Here is a 13610-nt window from a genome sequence, read left to right as displayed (position 1 = left end):
ATTTTTGGTTTAAGTCTGAAAATTTCAAACAAATCGGACAAAAATTAAATGAATTAGAGCATAAACATCAGCAAGATGTTGATGCACAAAAGAGATTGGAGATGCAAAGGTGAATCTATTAATCTAGTTTGGTTCTGCAACATCACCTTAACCATTCATTATTTTACGAATTTAAACATCCATTGGCGCTCATTTTATACAGCTAGTTACCGCACTATTCATTATATTAAGGGGTCGTTCAATAATTTTGTTGGTTAAATTTTTTCTTGGTTTCTCGGACCTCCCTCTCCCCCTTGTATAAGATTTTTCACATACAAATTATGTTTTGTTTATATGAAGAGTAAGAAAATGATATACCTCCCCCCATATGTGGTTACGTAATTAGTGAACGATCCCTTATTCTTCTATTATGCTTAAATTACACAATCCTCTTCTTCTAATCTTTAACAGATAGAATAATCTTTTTGTTCGGTAGGCAATTTTGTCTTCGTCGATCAGAGCTAAACAACCTCACCTGTGTTCACACTAGTGCTGTCCAATGAGCAGCTCGAAGTAGCTCGAAGTTGTTCTCGTCCTGCTTGTTCTTTTTTGTCAACAAACGGGCATGAGCGTGACAGGAACAACTTCGAGCTACTTCGAGCTGCTCATTGGACAGCATTACTGAACCGTTCGAAGCGTTCTATCAATTTCATTCTGAACGGACATCATCCGGCATCCTCCTTCAACATCCAGCATGCTTTGAACAAATGGGGCCATGATCCCGACACTTTGGTTCGGTATGAAGTGCACGTTTCACATCCGAGAAGCGATGACAATTTTGTATCTGCGAATAATTCGTCGGGAGATCGGCAACATAATTGATCAGAATCTTACCTGCAGAATTTCATTCGGTGCCGGTTTGCCGCGGGTAGCAACGTATCTGCCGACTTATCGCACCTCCTCCGTTCTTTATTTTTTCACCGCTCCACTGCATCCATTTGGTTGTTTGCGGTTCATATTCAGCAAGGACTTCTGAAAAATGTTATAATTTGTACCAGCTAGGTATAGATAAGAAACATCATGCCAAACTCACCATTTTGTCTCTATCCGGGGCTGAAAGGACACTGTTCCTAAACTTTATTGGAATCTAAATCTTTAAAATATTCCACGAACAAAGTTTTTGGATGCGAGTGGAACGAAGACTGACAGTTAGCGGGAAGCTTGCTTTGTTGACATTCTACAGCATGTTTTATGAAGTGATATTACTGATTATGGTGTAATATTACGCTGATTTTTTTTGTTTTTACCTCTTTTGGGCATAATATTAAATTTTATCGTTGGAAATCATGATGTGCGTCATTTAGGATGTATTGGAATATGGTATTGGGTAGGTAATTTTATGTTGGATGCGTGTAACTGAAAAATAAATTTTCTCGATCCAGTGATACGTGGATAAATGTAATAAAGAGTCAATGTAACGTAAAACTACGTAAAATAACTTATTACGTCAATTTTTAAGGTACGTTCCACGAAGTTACGTCCCCACATATTAATATATTTTTTGCTGTGTATAGTATAAGGTATCAAATTTACACTATTTTTAGGTAGGATAAACAATTTGTTGGTAATTTTAAGTAGATAACAAGAGAAATTTAATTCCAGCTAATGTAGGCTCGCACGCTTGTTTACTTTCTGCCGCAATAGATACCGCTATTCATTTTATCCTATTGTTCTAAGTACCTGACATAGTAGTATTACTCATCCAGTGGGCGAACACAATTTCTACGGCTGGATGTGCGGTGCCAGGCAAAGTTTTGCAACAGTCCACCACTTTAAAAATTCCACCTGATTTTTCTCCGTTTTTTGTGGATTTTTTGAAGAGGTAATCATAATGTTTCATCAAATCAAAAGATCTTCAATCTCGATATGATCTTTGAGTGTCAAATCAACACAATAATGCGAAACAAGCCGATAAGCTTTTCATTCATTTGTTTCTGATAGGACTTTTCATTTCGTTACCTTATTCCTATCAAAATACCAATTATAATCTGATCAATGTGCGCCCTTGTTTATGGTATTTCGAATCCACCTTTGTTTTCTCAAATGCCTATGCGCTCGAACCCCATAAATATGAAGCTAATAAGAAGCCGCCAAAGCCCACAATTCCTATGAAGATACCATTTTCTAAGGACCGCAGAACCGACAGTCATCAATCAAGCTCACCGAATTTTCGCAAACCCCATTGTCGGCGGTTCCATCACAAGGTACTGCCTACAAGAAGGCACACTTCAGATCAATTACCTCGTGCATAATTCATTCCCCCGTTCGGAGATTCTCACACATCGTATCGACCAGATTGAGCCTTCTCATTGTGCAGTACCGCTTCGAATTCAATTGCTCCGTTTTGGCGCGCAATCTCGATCACGGTTGGGTGTTATAGAGCGATCAGCAGATGTGATCTGATTCGAACGCATGTACCGCGGGTACCGCGCGCGTTGATCGATCAATTTTGAAGAGCATGGATTTCATGCGCAAGTACACTTACACGTGACACGCATCAACTTGTGGAAAAGATCAATTGGAGCGATGATGATGGTGATGGGCTTCAAAGTGCCGGCCGAATCGATTCGATGCGCGTTAAGTTTGTGTTCGATCGGAGCTACTAAACTCTATTGAAGGTTGAAGGTCTTGAATTTTTTAACGGTGACGACATTGCCTCGAGATTTGTTTTTATTAAGGTGAAGTGCATTACACTCGCTATTGAGACTACACGGGTGACACGATTTTACACAAAGTCAAATTTAAAATTCGTTGAAGTTTTCACTCGATTCACATAGGCTCAAAAAAAGTTACTATTGCCAATGATATTCAAATTTTATTACGCGTATGTTTTTTGCAACTACGAATATTTACAGCATGTAAGAACACATTCCTTATAACTCGAACTCAAATTGAAGACAGCAGTTCATGTTACGTTGAGACTCATGGACCGTGTACCGTACGTCAATTTATTGAAAATACCGAGAGGAAATATGAATTTAACATTTTATGGTATTGACCAGAAACCAGATTATGCTTCTCCAGAAATGGCGACGCCCCGGAAAGAGAAATAATTAACCGGTAACGGGAAAATCGACGTGTGGGAACGCTTGGATCGAAATCAATTTACAATTTTTGTGTGATGTGCAGAGATTTATGGCACCATCGCAACGCTTCGGACATGGGTAGTCTTCGATGAGGCAGCGGCGTTGGACAGTCTCGCGGTAGATTTTTTATGGCAAAAGCAATTCCTGCGTTATTACCTTAAATTGGATATCTGTTCCTCCCGTTGTTTTCTCCGAAACTTAAATAATATGTGACACATTGTAACAACGTAGCTTTCGAAGCAACATTCAGAATGTGGGTGCCTCAATTGATCGAAAAGTGACGAACCCAGCAGCTCGAAACCATTTCACCATCATCAGAATATCCTCGACTCGCAATCAGCATTGTAGTTTTGTAGACGCAGCTGAAAACGATGTCGAACGAGATGGCGCGTGGCTAATTAAATTTGACATTTCAAAACACACAGCTGCCATCCATCGTCATCGCGTTGTGTCTAGACGATGCGATGTCGCAATGCACAAACCCCGAGCAGTAATCAGCGCATCACGCGTGTGCCCTGAGATAATTAAGGAACTGTTAAAAAAAAGCTAGTTTGCCATCGTTCGCACCTACGTAAACTGCGCGTGGAATGGGTTTTTCCTTTCTATCGGCCTGATGCAGGAATGTGCTGAAACAATTGTCGATCGCAATTGAAGAAAACGATTGCCACATTTTTTTCCGCTTACGCAAATCAACCATGGCAGTCTGTGCGATGGTTGCCTTCAAGATGAGTTGACGAATTCGCCAAGAAAGGATGAATCACGATTTTCTTTTCCACTAATAGGTTGGAAATGAACTGGCAACCAATTATTAAACAGATGGAAGTCGCGTGCCTTTCCAAAACGAAGGCGTCAGGATTGGATCAGCAAAAACTAACCCACAATATGAGCAATCCCTTTTATTTCGCGTTGTTGGGTCATCTAAAAATGCGACCATCAGCCATCGTTTTATATTTTTACTACTTGCTCAAATATAATCGATTTGTCGAATGCGTCCAACACAATTTATCAAAATGTTCAATTTTACTTAATAACGACTGTCCACATTAAATTTGATTATATTCAATTGATTTGACGCCAGTTCCTCAATCTGGTCATTACAGGGAGAGATTGAACTGTTGGGTTGGGTAAAATGTGCCATCGCATTTTCTTAGTTAACAACTCTTAATCGAAATCTATCGAAGCCAGTTAGTCAATTAGTAAGCCCTCACACAAAGGTACTTGGTCAAAATATCCTTGAGAAAGATTGCAAAATAATCAACCTTTTTGCTACAATTTCGGTGTTTCTGCCTTCAGTATTTTCTAATAAGATTTTTTATATCTTATTATAGAGAATTTTTTGAAAGAAAGTTCATCACTTATTTTTGACTCAATTCGCACTACTCACTTTTTACAGTGAGAAGTGAGAAATAAGAAGTGAGAAGTAAGACGACTCACTTCTCACTCCTCATTACTCACTTCTTACTGTAATATTTGAGAAGTGTGAAGTGAGAAGTGAGACGACTCATTCTCATTTCGCACTTCTCACTTTTCACAGTGAGATGTGAGAAATGAGTAGTGAGACGTTTCACTACTTACTTCTCACTTCTCACTCCTCATTTCTCATTTATCAATTCTCACTGCGTAAAGTGAGAATAGCAAAGTGAGAAGGAAGACGCCTCTCTTCTCACCAATCATTTCTTATTTCTTGTTTCCTACTTTTCACAGTGAGAAATGAGATGTGAAACGTCAAATGACACATTCGGCCAAATGACTTGTTCGGCCAAATGACCTTTTCGGCCAAATGATCCATTCGGCAGAAAGACCTTCTCGGCCAAATGACCTTTTCTGCCAAATGACCTTTTCGTCGAGACCCTACAATGGCATTGGACGAATAAATCATCCACGGTGCCCTGGATAGTCGGGGCGCCGGTAGACCAGACGTCATGACCCCACCGGAACGACGGGGTCGACCCCGGCACCCAGTAGTGGAACCGCCAAGCATGAAGAACCTGTCCAGATCCCCCGGTAATCGGGGCCCCTCAGTGCGGACGTCTTTCCCACACCGGAACTAAGGAACACCCCCCGACGACGGGAGATCGACGGAAGAGAGACGCTTTATCCACCTGCAAGCAATCCAGCAAGCGCATGGTTTCAAGACGCTGTTTTTCCGGAGGACCCCGTGGAAAGCAAGCGACTTCTGTTAGGTGTTATCGGGAAGTTTTGTTCTTCCCCGACGGACGACAAGGGACGCAAGCCACCTAGTAGCAGCAAGCTGATAAACCAAGACCATCGAGAAGTTAGTACGGATACTATGAGTATGTGCTGCTTAGGGCACTCTGGGGCCTCTATCCCTGGAAATAAGTCCCTTTGGCTGCTTCCCGGGCATCCCGGGGACACCAATCCGGGTTATAAGTCCTAACAGATCCAGCGTCCTAGGTACCTCGGGTACCGAGTGAGGCACCTCCAACCCGAGTGATAAGTCCTACCACTGCCAGCATGTCACCAAATCCAATCCAGCTCCTTAGGATATCCACTCCGACTCCCTGTCCCCTTCTGATCAGCGCAACACAATTGATACAACGTCATCATCGCCCCTACTTGCGTCGGGTACGGATCTAGGAAATTTTTTTTTTTTTATTCTTTATTTGAGTGATTTTTAAGGTTTACAAAGTTCATCACTGGATCTAGGAAACACTTCTGCCTCTTTTCCGACCCCTACGCTTCCACTAGAGGTCAAAATATTAACGGCTTTTGGAACAACCTGCCCAACCTAGAACTGTTGACAAACGATAGTTCGCCCTGGGTTATAGCCCTCCAGGAGGTCAACCGCATCTCACCAGCCTCCATAGAATGCTCCCTTGGAGGCAAATACAGGTTTGAATTTCCGGCATTCCGTGGCGATGTGAATCCTCCGAGAAATCCCCTTTGACATCCTTCAATTTTGTGAAGACCTCCCAGTCATTGAACTCCGGCTTCGAGGCAGCATTCCTATTAGCATTGTGAATGTCTATCTCCCCTGTGGAATGCTTCCCGCCATCAAACAAAAAGTGAGTGACATCATCAGTGAGACCCCGTCTCCCCTTCTTCTCTTGGGAGAAATGAATGCCCACCACCCGACCTGATGGTTCACCCACCATTTTTAATGGCCATTCGGCCACCGCCATCGATGTGACCACCATCACCCAATCCCTCCTTTACCTTGTTACATTAAGACAGCGGTTCTCAACCTGGGGTACATGTACCTCGGACAAAAATGCGTAATGACGGACGTATTACATTTGCAATCAAAACATGTTGATAATTTTTTTATTTCAAAAATTTATATTGTACATAATATGCAATGCGATCAATAAATCCCAATTGAATTCTGCCTTCCACAATCAGCACAATGTATGAAGGGCTGCGGAACAAAAGATCAAACTAACAAAACGTTGATTGAACAAAATGATTTTTTTTTCAATAAAGCTCGTTTGCTTCGTTGCAAGAGGTTCAGAAGCATCCTTCTACGCTTCTCGTAAGCCCTTTTCCAAGCAGCTTGAATGCCTCCTTTCAAGAGGCTCGTAAAAATCCTTCCTTTCAGGAGGCTCGGAATCCTACTGGGCACTTCAGAAGCCTCCTTTCAAGTGGTTGGGTTGATTCCTTTTAAGAAGCTCAAAAGCCTCCTTCCATGAGGTCCCGGAGCCTCTTTCCAGGAGGCTCGGAAGACTCCTTTCAAAAGGCTGGGAAGCTTCCTCGGAAGTCGCTTTCAAGAGGCTCAAAATCCTCCTTTCAAGAGGCTCAGAAGCCTCCTTTCAAGAGGCTCAGAAGCCTCCTTTCAAGAGGCTCAGAAGCCTCCTTTCAAGAGGCTCAGAGGCCTCCTTTCAAGAGGCTCAGAGGCCTCCTTTCAAGAGGCTCAGAAGCCTCCTTTCAAGAGGCTCAAGCCTCCTTTCAAGAGGCTCAAGCCTCCTTTCAAGAGGCTCAGAAGCCTCCTTTCAAGAGGCTCAGAAGCCTCCTTTCAAGAGGCTCAAGCCTCCTTTCAAGGCTCAAGCCTCCTTTCAAGAGGCTCAGAAGCCTCCTTTCAAGAGGCTCAAGCCTCCTTTCAAGAGGCTCAAGCCTCCTTTCAAGAGGCTCAAGCCTCCTTTCAAGAGGCTCAAGCCTCCTTTCAAGAGGCCTCAAGCCTCCTTTCAAGAGGCCTCAAGCCTCCTTTCAAGAGGCTCAGAAGCCTCCTTTCAAGAGGCCCAGAAGCCTCCTATCAAGAGGCTCAAGCCTCCTATCAAGAGGCTCAAGCCTCCTTTCAAGAGGCTCAAGCCTCCTTTCAGGAGGCTCCAGCCTCCTTTCAGGAGGCTCAAGCCTCTTTCAAGAGGATCAGAAGCCTCCTTTCAAGAGGCTCAGAAGCCTCCTTTCAAGAGGCTCAGAAGCCTCCTTTCAAGAGGCTCAGAAGCCTCCTTTCAAGAGGCCTGGAAGCCTTTTTCAAGAGGCTCAGGAAGCCTCCTTTCAAGAGGCCTGGAAGCCTCCTTTCAAGAGGCCTCAGAAGCCTCCTTTCAAGAGGCTCGGAAGCCTCCTTTCAAGAGGCTGGAAGCCTCCTTTCAAGAGGCTCAAGCCTCCTTTCAGGAGGCTCAGAAGCCTCTTTCAAGAGGATCAAGCCTCCTTTCAAGAGGCTCAGAAGCCTCCTTTCAAGAGGCTCAGAAGCCTCCTTTCAAGAGGCTCGGAAGCCTCCTTTCAAGAGGCTCAGGAAGCCTCCTTTCAAGAGGCTCGGAAGCCTCCTTTCAAGAGGCTCAGAGCCTCCTTTCAAGAGGCTCAGAAGCCTCCTTTCAAGAGGCTCAGGCCTCCTTTCAAGAGGCTCGGAAGCCTCCTTTCAAGAGGCTCAGGAAGCCTCCTTTCAAGAGGCTCGGAAGCCTCCTTTCAAGAGGCTCAAGCCTCCTTTCAAGAGGCTCGAAGCCTCCTTTCAAGAGGCTCGGAAGCCTCCTTTCAAGAGGCCTGGAAGCCTCCTTTCAAGAGGCCTGGAAGCCTCCTTTCAAGAGGCTCGGAAGCCTCCTTTCAAGAGGCTCAAGCCTCCTTTCAAGAGTCTCAGGAAGCCTCCTTTCAAGAGGCTCAGGCCTCCTTTCAAGAGGCTCAAGCCTCCTTTCAAGAGGCCTCAGCCTCCTTCAAGAGGCTCGGAAGCCTCCTTTCAAGAGGCTCAGAGTCTCCTTTCAAGAGGCTCAGAAGCCTCCTTTCAAGAGGCTCAAGCCTCCTTTCAAGAGGCTCAAGCCTCCTTTTAAGAGGCGCAGAAGCATCCTTTTAAGCTCGGAAGGCTCCTTTCAAGAGGCTCGGACGCCTCCTTTCAAGAGGCTCAGGCAGCCTCCTTTCAAGAGGCTCCGGAAGCCTCCTTTCAAGAGGCTCAGGAAGCCTCCTTTCAAGAGGCTCAGGAAGCCTCCTTTCAAGAGGCTCAGGAAGCCTCCTTTCAAGAGGCTCAGGAAGCCTCCTTTCAAGAGGCTCAGGAAGCCTCCTTTCAAGGGGCTCAGAAGCCTCCTTTCAAGAGGCTCAAGCCTCCTTTCAAGAGGCCTCCAAGCCTCCTTTCAAGAGGCTCAGAAGCCTCCTTTCAAGAGGCCTCAAGCCTCCTTTCAAGAGGCTCAGAAGCCTCCTTTCAAGAGGCCTCAAGCCTCCTTTCAAGAGGCTCAGAAGCCTCCTTTCAAGAGGCTCAGAAGCCTCCTTTCAAGAGGCTCAGAAGCCTCCTTTCAAGAGGCTCAGAAGCCTCCTTTCAAGAGGCTCAGAAGCCTCCTTACAAGAGGCTCAGAAGTTTCCTTTCAAGAGGCTCAGAAGTTTCCTTTGAAGAATCTCAGAAGCCTCCTTTCAAGATGCTCAGAAGCCTCCTTTCAAGAGGCTCAGAAGCCTCCTTTCAAGAGGCTCAGAAGCCTCCTTTCAAGAGGCTCAGAAGCCTCCTTTCAAGAGGCTCAGAAGCCTCCTTTCAAGAGGCTCAGAAGCCTCCTTTCAAGAGGCCTCAAGCCTCCTTTCAAGAGGCCTCAAGCCTCCTTTCAAGAGGCCTCAAGCCTCCTTTCAAGAGGCTCAGAAGTCTCCTTTCAAGAGGCTCAGAAGCCTCCTTTCAAGAGGCTCAGAAGCCTCCTTTCAAGAGGCTCAGAAGCCTCCTTTCAAGAGGCTCAGAAGCCTCCTTTCAAGAGGCTCAGAAGCCTCCTTTCAAGAGGCTCAGAAGCCTCCTTTCAAGAGGCTCAGAAGCCTCTTTTCAAGAGGCTCAGAAGCCTCCTTTCAAGAGGCTCAGAAGCCTCCTTTCAAGAGGCTTGGAAGGCTCCTTTCGAGAGGCTCTGAAGCCTTTTTCCATGAGGCTCGGAAGGTTCCTTTGGAAAGGTTTGGAATCCTCTTTTCGAGAGGCTCGGAAGCCTCTTTTCGGGAGGCTCAGAAGCCTCCTTCCAAGTGGTTAGGTTGCCTTATTTCAAGAAGCTCGTTAGCCTATTTTTAAGAGGCTAGGAAGCCTGCATTCAAGAAGCTCGGAACTCTTATTTCAAGTGGTTCGGAAGTCTCCTTCCAAGATGCTCGGAAGCCTCACTTCATAAAGCTCGGAATTATTCTTTCAAGAGGCTTGGAAGCATACTATCAAGAGGCTCAGAAGATGCAAAGGAAGCCTCATTTTAAGTGACTCGAAATTCGTGTTCAAGAGGCTCGGAAGCCAATCTACAAGAGGTTCGGAAGCATTTAATCAAGAGGCGTGGAAACCTACTTTAAAGGGATTCAATAGCTGAAAGGAGCTCCACTTCAAAGGCCTCGGGATTATTTTTTCAAGAGGATTGGAAACCTACTTTCGAGAGGGGGTACCTCAATTAATGCATAAGTTTGAAGGAGTACCTCTCAAGGAAAAGGTTGAGAACCGCTGCATTAAGAGGTTGTTTCCGACATCGACCTCTTTTCAATTCAAATCACTGCCGAAGCCTCTCCTCCTACCACTTCTGAGAAGTCGCGATGGTGGTATGATGCCGCCGACTGGAAGTCCTTTGATAGCAGCATTAGACACGCTTTGGAGCACACTACCCCCCTTATGCTTCCCAACTTCTCCAAGGTCGATCTCGGCGCCGCTGGTCTATCCATCCCTCAGACCAGTTCTCGGCCAGGACACAAAGCCCTTCGTTGATGGTCGAACGAACCGCGTAGAGCTTTTAAAGCCAGAAGGAAAGCCCTCCGAGCGCTCAGGAGGCTTCCCCCTAGGGCACCCGAGAATGGTAAGTACATTGGAAAACTACAAACAAAAATACTATGAGTGCCGAATGGTCATCCAAGACGCCAAAATAAAGCGGTGGGAAGACTTCCCTGACTCCATCCTTGGCCCAATCCACCGCCGAACTATGAGGTAAAGTCAAAGTCAACTTCCTCACCCGCTGGTCCTTCCGGGTCTTTATCGGTAATTCCGCCTCCAGAATCTTCCCAGAGGAGACTGGGGTCCCGCAGGTGTCTGTTCTGGCAGTAGTCCTGTTCCTGGTTGCCATGAATGGGGTCTTCGATGGCCTCACAAAGAACATCTACACCTACGTCTACGCGGACGACATCCTGCTTGTGGTAGTCGGAAACACACTGGTGCGAACGCGTATCCGAACCCAAACAGCGGTTATTGCAGTTCATCGTTGGTTGGCTTCACCATGTCGGCCGGAAAAAGCGTCCGTGGACGTGTGTGCAATAGACGGCACCGTCTCTCCGGCCCTTGTCTCAAGATTAACGGGCAGCCGATTCCAAACCGGAAACTAGTCAAGGTCCTCGGAGTCTCCATCGGCCGAGGACTGACCTTCGTCCCACATTTACAAGCGGTCAAGGCTGCAAATCAAGGATCAACCTTGATAATGTTTTATATCAAGATTAGCTTACGGACCTCTTCCTTCCACAACCGCTGAGGCTGCCTGCGCTGAAGCAGGTGTCCTCCCATAACGTCACCGTGTGCAAGTGGCTATTTGCCCAAAAGCCGCCGCATAAGCTTCCGCCATACCCGAAACCATAGGAACCCTCTTCTTGTTCAATGGGATCGGATCATGCACATGATGGCCGGCATTAATCTCTCCCCGGTGGCTAGGGTCAACTGGCATGGAGTGAGGAACTAGCACTCCTCCGCAGCCAACATAAAAAGTTTAACTGCGAGGCGCTTTAAAAGAGGGGCTGGGGACAACACGGAAGCTCTTCGAAGATAGTTTAGGGACCATGAACATCGATACACTGACGGTTCCCTTTCGAGAGAAGGAGTTGTCATAGGCGTAACTGGGAGTAAGAGTATGCGATAACATACTTTTTCCTGACGAAACGAAACGAAACGAAATATAAAATGTGAATACTGATTCGAAACGAAACGAAACGAGATATAGGTTTTCTTTCGAAACTTCGAAACGAAACGAAAGCAAGGTCCATTTAATTCGAAATTTGACGAAACGAAACGAAATTTTAATTTTTTTCCGCGGAATTTTTATTGAATTGGTTTACATTATGTACGCAATTCTGATTTCAATGTTTTGAAATCAATCGCTTACCTTGTGGGTGTATCCAAAAGCTATTGGACTTATATTTCTTGCAGTCGGGAAACCATCGCAAAAATATTCATAATTGTGCTCTAAAATTAAACCACCAATTATTGGTACAGTGTTCCAATAGTTGCGGTATTTTTTTTATTTGTGTTCCTATAGTTGCGAATCCCATTGTTTTTCTATGGGACTCGCAACTATGGGGGCACTTACGCAACTATTGGTGCAAGGACGAAAAATATTAAAGTGTTTTAATGATAATTACCTATTTTGGATGAATTCCGTGGTTGTTTATCTTTGAATAGTGTGTTGATATGTCAAGCAAACGATAGATCATGTAGACTACTGCGATTAATTCGTAGATTTGACAAAACATGGACTACCGCAACTATTGGTACACCCACATCCATCGGATCAGTTGCCCTAGTAACAAAAGAAGCAGTCTGTGATAAATTGCCATATTCCTGTTAATATATCATTAGCGTTAAGGTAATATCCAAGTAACCATGAAGTGTGTGCCCTCGAATCTTAATTTTGTATCTGTTCCGTTTAATATCAGTAAGTTTTAAAAATATAGAAACTGTGGGATTTTTTCTGTGTTTGGATTAAAATTCTGTTCAAAACCTTATTTTACTTAAGAATTATGTAATTATGCTAAAGCATTCTTAAGATTGTCTTACCAGCGAAGTTTTATAGAATTGAACTAACTCAAAACCAGAAAATGGATGCATAGATTAGGTTTTTTATCTAGTGAGATACTCATTTATATATCCACATCTGTAAGGCGTATACGCAGATAAAGAGTTGTCAATAGCATATATTTGCTCTATAAAATAGTGCTTTGCATCTTTATAAAATTAGTTCGACACTCATTGTTAGAAGAGACCGAGGATTGCTCTACATCTCCGTGAGCGACACGGCAAAATAATAGTTGGTTAATAGAAAAGGTAATTCAAGTGAAGACACCTTGGTAAGTGACTAAATATTCATTGTGGACAAAGTTATTTTGAAAACTTGAAAACGAAAACCGTGTTTCAAATCAATCCAACGCCAAATCAATTTGAAAGAAAGGAAAATGAATTACGTATTTGTCGACTCAGAATAAGATTATGCAGTAAGCGGCCATAGAAAAAATTGTATATATCATAAAGTTTTGAAAATAGTTTTATGATTTTGTTCAGCGGCGCAGCCAAATTTTTTGATAATACACGACCGTACGAGGCAGTATGGTTTAAGTTTAAATTTGTTTCGAAATTCCGTTAAATTTCGTTAAAAGCTAGTTTTTCTAGCGAAATTTTTATAATTTTACGAAACGAAACGAAATCAGATTTCGCCGTGCTTAGATTCCGCGAAATTTCGCGGAATTTCGTTCCGAACCATCTGAAACGAAATTTTTCGAAAAACCGCATATGCTTAACTGGGAGAAACATAACGGTCTCGAACAGCCTACCTGCACAATGCAGCGTCTTCTCGGCGGAAATCGCAGCTCTGTTGATTGTCGCAACTACCCCCTTCGACAAACCAGTCCTAGTTCTGAATGTGCTGACCGCTAGCGCTAGTGCCATCGATGTGCTACAAAGTGACCACCCGAAACATCTATGGATCCAGGCCATCCTCGCTGGTGAACAACAAACGAAAACCTTCCCCTGGATTCCCGGGTACTGCGGGGTGCCAGGCAACGTCACTGCGGACATTCTGGCTGGAGCCGACCACTCAGGCCGGCGTTTCACAACATCGAGCCCCTTACCTGACGTTGAAGCCTGGATCAAAAAGATCGTCAACAAGGATTGGGAAAACCAATGGACTGGTTCCAGAACCACGCAATTGCGGAAGGTCAAAGGATCCATGGTATCCTGGAACGACATGCCCAGTCTCAAGGAACAGCAAGTAATATCGCACCTCCACACCGGCCACACCCGCTTCTCACATAATTTTGGCGGAAGGCCCTTTCGTACCGTTTGTAACATCTGCGGAATACAAAACTCAGTGGAACATGTGATCTGCCGATGTACAAAGTTTGACATTCCTCGCTCCAGCTACGGAA

General features: G+C 44.6%; 1 long non-coding RNA gene across 1 annotated transcript; it reads right to left on the bottom strand.

The window, feature by feature from the left end:
* Positions 1-671: 671 nt before the first annotated feature.
* On the bottom strand, positions 672-1409 carry LOC134220732 (uncharacterized). The gene is made up of 3 exons (XR_009982031.1): positions 1073-1409; positions 874-1011; positions 672-823 (listed from the first exon to the last, which is right to left on the bottom strand). It is a non-coding gene; the product is annotated as an uncharacterized LOC134220732 (long non-coding RNA).
* Positions 1410-13610: the final 12201 nt, after the last annotated feature.

This window comes from Armigeres subalbatus, chromosome 3 (genome assembly GCF_024139115.2).
Source record: "Armigeres subalbatus isolate Guangzhou_Male chromosome 3, GZ_Asu_2, whole genome shotgun sequence".
NCBI lineage: Eukaryota > Metazoa > Arthropoda > Insecta > Diptera > Culicidae > Armigeres > Armigeres subalbatus.
The sequence above is the reverse complement of the archived record's forward strand: the minus strand, read 5'-3'. Positions and strand labels throughout refer to the sequence as shown.